Source organism: Pleuronectes platessa, chromosome 12 (assembly GCF_947347685.1).
Source record: "Pleuronectes platessa chromosome 12, fPlePla1.1, whole genome shotgun sequence".
Taxonomy (NCBI): domain Eukaryota; kingdom Metazoa; phylum Chordata; class Actinopteri; order Pleuronectiformes; family Pleuronectidae; genus Pleuronectes; species Pleuronectes platessa.
In genome coordinates this window covers 2,492,519-2,498,518 of record NC_070637.1, presented here as the reverse complement: position 1 = coordinate 2,498,518, position 6,000 = coordinate 2,492,519, and the positions used below count along the sequence as shown (strand labels likewise).

The following is a 6,000-nucleotide window of genomic DNA, read 5'->3' as shown; positions in this document are numbered from 1 at the left end:
AAACAGACCAGAGAAATCAAGGGGGTAAAGTGATACACTTACCGTTTCCACTTTAAAACTACCATAACAACATATGTTGTAATAGGTAAATTAAGCACATTTATGATTATTATGATTCATGTGATCTCTTGCACACCCTAGCTTGCCTGCACATTGTTTCTCTGTCCAATTGGCAGGGACAGGGATATTAATTTTCTCTGCGTATTCAAATGCCAGTTCATGGCACTTAACTGGAGCAAGGCCATTGAACTGGTCAGCTAGTTGTTTCAAGTGTTTGGCAAGCTCCTCTTCCATCTCATCTGTGAATATTCTCTTTGCCTCAGCTACTGCACCCCAGGCTACTGATTTTACTTCCCCTTTCTCTTTTTTCTTTATGAATCTTTTGAGGGTTGTCTTGTCAATATTTCTATCCCTTCCAGCTTTTCTTAAGGACTTCTTTCCTTGCATGACCTCAGCGGCTGCACTCTCCATCTCTGGGAGGGGTGTTTGGCCCCAGGTTGTCTTCCTGGTGTAGTTTCATCCTTCATGATGGCTTTTCTACAATGTTTAAAGCATTAAAAATAAAACATATGTAATGTAATATTACACTAAAATATGGTTAAGACTAAACTTAACTTGTGCTACATGTCTCACTTTACCCCACAGCCAACATTTTAGAAAAAACAGCATCTCTTAGCAATTCAGGCTAATCTTCAGCTAGCATCAATCACATGGTTTTATATGTTGGAAGTTCACCAACAAGTATGATATAAGTTTTTCTACCTGAATCAATTTGTTTTGACACAACAGTTGATGCAAGAAAATTTACTTTTACATGCAAAAAGAACATTTTTGTGAAAAAACATATTTACCACAGCACCAGCACCAACTTCTCTTTCATGGCAAGGGGGGAATGGGAGGGGCTTGAAAACATAATCGTCACATGACCACAAATGTGTACCATTGCCTAGATACAGGGGGTGTCTAATTACCTTTTAAATTGAAAGCATAGCTAGTAGGGATAGGCATAATTAATCGACGATCGATTATTGATCATTAAGGATTTCGTCGATGACATTATTTTTTCATCGACGAAAAAAATAGATTTCGTTATGTGGCAGGAGGTCGGAATTTTCTAACCACAGCATCAGCACCAACTTCTCCTTCATTGCAAGGGTGGAATGGGAGGGGCTTGAAAACATAATGATCACATGACCACAAATGTGTTCCGTTGCCTAGATACAGGGGGTGTCTCACATTACCCCACTCTCCCCTTCCCTTGAATGCACTGATTGCAAATCGCTTTGGATAAAAGCGTCAGCTAAATGAATTGTAATGTAATGGACTATGGCCCACTGTACTGTACTTCTCAGTTTTGACAATAGGTGACGCCACGCCCCCCGCCTTAAGCTACGCGATTGAGGCGCACTCTCAACAGTCTGCTCCAGGGCAGGGGGGCGTGGCGGCGTGAGTGGCCCAGACCTTCACAGTTTTTTTCTGTATGTGGCCCTCAGGATAAAAAGTTTGGACACCCCTGCAGTAGCCAGTCAGATTTAACTTGAGCCTCAGTGTACTCCCAAGTTCAGCCTGTATCATTGATTACAAGGCAAAAACCCCTGATGACGCTAAGACGCAAAGGGAATTTATGACACATGACACACGGAGCTTCTCTTTCCAGCTTCTCCTTCCTCTTCTCCATCCCTATCACATTGAAGTAAGTCATATCTCATCAGTACATGTTACTGACTTGACCCCTTCCCCCGAGTCCCTTTGCTTTATCGCCTGCAGATTCGGACCCTCTGTGGCCGCACCATGGATTACGATTGTGGATCGCGCATCAGAGGTCGCAATGGTGGATCCAGTATGGCGGATTCTATATTGTGCGGGCTCATCGTAGTGGTAATGGCGGATCCTTTGTCGCGTTGGCATCATATAATGGTGGTGGACCACGACCGAGGCGGCGCCTGATGATGGATCTTAATAAGCGGCAGTGGACAATGACTGTGGACTATAGTGGATCCGACCTGGATGATGGATCATTATCTTGCTGGCTGCTGACCATGGACTATGATTGCAGCAGGACTGCTTGACATATTGTATTGAAGTTATCCTTCAAAATGTTTACCCTCATCAATGCTGCTAAAAACTTTAATCTTGATGATGTTTTCCTGCACTTGACATCTATTGCACGTCTGTCCGTCCTGGGAGAGGGATCCCTCACATGTGGCTCTCTCTGAGGTTTCTATGTATTTTTACCCTGTTAACAGGGTTTTTTAAGTAGTTTTTCCTTACTCTTGCTGAGGGTTAAGGACAGAGGATGTCTCACCATGTTAAAGACCTATGAGATGAATTGTAATATGTGACTATGGGCTGTACAAATAAAATTTGATTGATTGATTGATCTTCCAAGCGTTGATGGATTTTGCATCGCAGGCCACCCAGGACTTGATCCCATATTTCGCCGTCTTGATGGGCAAGTACTGTCTGAAAAGACACCGGCTTAGGGAGAAGAAGAGAAGGAGAAGAGATGAGAGGTGTCAGATGGGTGAAATTATTCAGATAGAGAACCAGGGGTGTTTCGAAATCTCACTTAGTGTTGATTATAGTCCCAGGGGCTCATGCTTGGAATTGAAAATATGACAGTGTTGAATTAGCAAAAATCAATTGATCAAGAGGATCGAGAAAATAGTCATGCTGTTCGTTGCGATGTCCAAGTTTCACCCCCCTTGACAAAAAATATTTCGCACGATTTCAGAAACCTGGTTTTTGGCGACACTTAGTGCAATTTCATGAAATAGGCGAAATGAATGGACACACTCATGGGCAGTGGAGGTGGTACGTAGGGGGTCCTGGAGCTCACTGACTCAGGCAGGGGAGGTGTGCACTGGTCCTGGAGCTCACTGACTCAATCCCACTACCCGGCCCATAATGATCAAAGTTATAGCTACATAACATAATGATAATAAAATTGTTGTAGAGTAAGGAGGAGGAGGAGCAGCGGCCCTCCTCTCAGTCGTACGCCTTCGAGGACCATGTATTTTCTGTGGGTCTAATTGACACTGCAGAGACACACACAAACACTCACAGGAACAACACAAGGATTAATCAACTGTGGCATCATCAAATCACAACTACATTCTTTCTATTTCCATCGTAGTAATGCAAAAATGGTATTTGTATGTCATATTTTGATTATAATTAGATTGACCTTGTTCCTTGTCATCTCAGTAGCCTTAGCCCCTCTTGTGCTATCTCTGAAAATGTTGTTGCTCTGAGCTGTGAACTAAAAGCAGCAGCTTTGAAGAGGGACCTCTAACATCTTCTCAGTTGGCACACGTGATCTGAAAGAGAATTCAGAGTTTGTTTTGTTCGTGATTGAAGCAGGCAGCATGAGAATCAAGTTAGTCCTAGTACTGCGCCTCTGCATTTATATAAAGATTATAGATGTATCCCTCAGCAACATTATCAATTCTAATTATATCGATATCATGTCCATTTTAATTTTGCGCTCCTAATTATAGTAAATGCGTTGTCATGTTGGAAAATGTATGGTGAATCAACTCCACTTTTGTATTTGGATGTTATAGAAATCCTTTATGTCTATTTTATTGTGAAAAACCCAAACGGATGTCATCTCCTATTACGGTGTGCTTTACCCACAGGAGAACAAAGCAGCAGAGCTAAAGACCATGGAACGAGCCGGGGCAGAAAATAGGCTGTGCTCTTACTTTCCTCGCCTCACACTCTGAGAAATGTGTCTTAACCATAACCGCAGGTAACAGCCTCTACATGGAGCCACTATGGTAGTCACCTTTACCGCATCTTGTCGGAGCTGTGGAGTTTCCCTCTGCCAAACTGGAGCAACACACACTCCATAAGTAAGTATCGTCAAAGTTAGCCGTCCTTTGTGTTGACATGTTTGTCTTCTCAGCTTCGTCTGTCTAACATCACGTGTCTCTGTCTGCTGAGGAAGTCTCTGGTAGTGTGCTCACTGATAAATCAGTGCAATAAAGCAGTGTGAGGAATCTTGCGGGACGTGTTGTACAAGTTATCGCCACCTGTTGCGCGAAGTCAGCGTTTGACCAGAACTGACACATTCAGTTTCCTTTCCTTGAATGGGAGAGGACATCGACGATAATAGACAATAATAGACAATAAGCTGTAATATAAGTATACAGTACAGTATAGCACATGACTTAGGGAAATATGCGAACGTACAGTTCATATTAATGGGTGAAACAAAGCGAAGGAACATTTACTTTAGTTACAGTAATTGATCTATGGCAAATTGATGTTTTGTTTCCACTTGCATGGTTGATTGTCTTCAAATACAAGTTTTCCAGCTTCCATGTTGAGTGGTGATTTATGTAGAAAACCTTTTATTACAGAACTATAAAGGAGCTGTTGACAGGGATCAAACGAGCCTGATAAGAGAGAATACACTAGATTCAACAAATGCCATAACATTTTTGTTCAGAATTCCGGGGTTACCTTCAATAACTAAAGCAATATACTCCAAGTCATCATTTCAAGAAAACAATTTTATTCAACCACCCAAAGTCTGGGTTTATTTATAAAAAAATAAAAAATGACTTCACTTAACATAAATAATGGTTTTTCTAAAATAAAATAAAGACAGTCTTTCTTGACCTGACATATGTAACTGTTAACACTGTAATGGCAAAACTTACTATTTATGATCTACATTGTTTATAAATGTCACTTTTAAATTCTTTTCAACATGTTTTATGAACATTGTACCTGTTTTTCACAGCATTAGAGAAACAAGGAGTAGTTTTACAAAACAAAACAAGTGTATAACACCACATGTAGGCTGATATCATGTCTACATTTTTAACTTTGGCCTAATCTTATGTTGTAATCGCATGTTATGAGTGAAACAGTGGAGTGGGGCGAGTAAACCAGTGGTTGTACCTCATTAACAGAAGCTTCTCAAACCTCTTGTCAGAAAGTATATTTCTTCTAGGAGTGAGCACCAAACCTCCCAGACTGAAAAGCCGCTCCACAGGAGCACTTGATGGGGTTGGAGTGTTATACTTCAAGAAAATGTTCTTTATGTTTGAAAACTGATGCAGAATCTGAGGGGTCATAGGCTGACCTCAGGTAGTCCATGACTTCACTCCTCTGGCTCTGCATCAAAAGTGAAAAAGTCCATTTCACCTTGGCTGTCAGATGTGGTGGGCACACTGGCAGGGCCCTGGGCTGCAGGAGCAGTTGTGCGGCGTCACTCTGCTGTCAGAAGCTCTTTTACTCGCTCCCTCCTACCTGCATCTCTCAGCCATCGGAGTTTGAATTTTGGACAACTGGCAGCTGCGAGAAGAGCATCTTTGTCGTCCAGCACACCGGCAAAACGTGTCTGGATAGTCTGAAAAGTATAATTCATAAGTTTATGCCTACAAGGCCTACAATTTATTATGTCATTGAATTACTTGCAAGCCACGCCTAATGTGGGATCAATATTATGGATTTAAGTTTGTTTTAGGTTACTTACTGAGACATTTGTATTTGTTTTATTCTTCTTTTACGATGATAATGAATATTTGCTCCATGTTCATAAATAGTATGATGCAAGACATTTTAACTATCTTAAAAGATGGAGTATACCTGCACTATTGCATCTGGAAGTCCTGCAGTCATCCTGGAGAGGGCATCTTTCACAGCCAGGGTCTTCTGCATCAGAACTTCAAGTGTGGGTAGTAAAGTCCCATAAGGACAGTCGCCTTGCAAAATGTCCAGTGCTGCAGTCAGAGGCTTCAAGGCGGTGCAGTACTCATGCAGGAACTGGTACTCTTTGTCTTTGAAGAAATTAACTCCCAGCTTGATGCACAGAGCATTCAGCTCATTGATGGGAATATCTGCAATTCTCTTTACAGCATCAAAAAAGGAATTCCACCTTTTGGATGTTGGTACCAGGAGCTTTCTGTTGCTGACTTCCTCCACTGTTTCTGATGCAAGGGTTGATCTACTTGATTTGGTCCAAAGAGCTGTGCATTTTGCTGT

At 41.7% G+C, this 6,000-nt stretch overlaps 1 protein-coding gene across 1 annotated transcript in view; it reads left to right on the top strand.

Moving 5' to 3' along the window:
• The first annotated feature begins 3,616 nt into the window (after window positions 1–3,616).
• LOC128453446 (ras and Rab interactor 2) overlaps window positions 3,617–6,000 on the top strand; it is a 65,930-nt gene continuing 63,546 nt past the window's right edge. The window contains exon 1 of the mRNA XM_053436349.1: window positions 3,617–3,857. The gene's annotated coding sequence lies outside the window, so the exon portion shown is untranslated. The remainder of the gene's footprint in view (window positions 3,858–6,000) is intronic.